The sequence below is a fragment of the Penaeus monodon genome, chromosome 29 (assembly GCF_015228065.2).
Source record: "Penaeus monodon isolate SGIC_2016 chromosome 29, NSTDA_Pmon_1, whole genome shotgun sequence".
NCBI classification, from domain to species: Eukaryota; Metazoa; Arthropoda; class Malacostraca; order Decapoda; family Penaeidae; genus Penaeus; species Penaeus monodon.
The window spans coordinates 13,617,065-13,618,383 of NC_051414.1; positions in this window are offsets into that span (position 1 = coordinate 13,617,065).

Genomic DNA, 1,319 nt, shown 5'->3' on the forward strand with positions numbered 1-1,319 from the left:
TCAAGTTTTGTTTTATTATAAAAAATATACATGTAATAGCCATTTCCTCATAATCACAGCTTAATGATATACAAAAAGAACACATGAAAGTAAGCCTTCCATCCGAACACAGACCCAACGCACTGTTAGCGTTAGATATTTCAGGTCAGGTCAGGTCAGGTCAATTACAAACCCTTTGGAAACATCTACACATCTCTTATGAACACCAAATTGATACAAAGATGATAATCATAATAATAGCCTGTTGTCTTCCTCCCTTGCTGCCTTTGGACTAAAACGAAATGTATGGTACAAAAATAACCGCTTCCCGTGCTTACATGCACTTCACAGTCTATTTCATTGTATTAATTGAAGTTGTCATAAGAAGTAAAGTCAGTTTCTTGCTTTATCAACTTCTTCACTTCCCTGGTCAGTGATATGTATGTTTAGATATGGTCTATTAACAAAATGTATCAGTGGGTTTATCAATGCAAAAAAATACCCTACCAGTATAGAAAAAAGCATGACTAGATTACCTTTTTACTTCTTGTTAATGAACAAACGTTTACCGAAAACTCAGGGCATCGGCATGGCACAAAAATATTGGAAATAAGCACATTATAAGGTTAAATAGCGTCTCTTTTAACGCTATTTGTTCGTGATTAAAACGTCGTAAGCTCTTTTGTAACTTATTTCATACCTCCAGAATTGAAAGTATATGACATGTGTTGTTTTCTCATAAAATGATCATAATACAAACTGTAATTAATCCTTTGAACAAGTTTTTGCGTTTAATCCTGAAGCCTGAAGTTACGACATAAACACACTACACTTATGACACAAAGTTCAGAAACATGAGACTTTCACAGCTGGCTGGAAGATCACAGCTGGCTCTCGACACTGCAGCTTTACATCTCCGAAACCTTCTCACCTTACAGCTGGTTCCAGGACTGGAGTTGAAAAGCCAATTTGCCGCAGCTGCTTTTATTTCCCACGTCTTTCCTTTTGGCTTCGAATCGCTTCTGTTCGCCTTCATTTTATGATAATTTTCATATTTCAGATTCATTTATTTACTGCTGCCTCGTCACTACAGTTGGTTTGGAGAGCTCGCAGCTAGTTCCATATGGCCGTTGACAGATGGGTATTATTACCTTACAGTTGGTTTTAGCAGGACATTACACTCTGACCCAATTCTGGTTTATTATCGAAGTTCCACAGCTGGTGAACGATAGAAACTCATGGCTAGGTCAGGAGCTCAGCGCTCACCAAACTTGGAGACTGTAACTTTCCTTTGAATAGGAAAGTGAATGCTGGTCGAAAGAACAGAAATAAGTTGTACA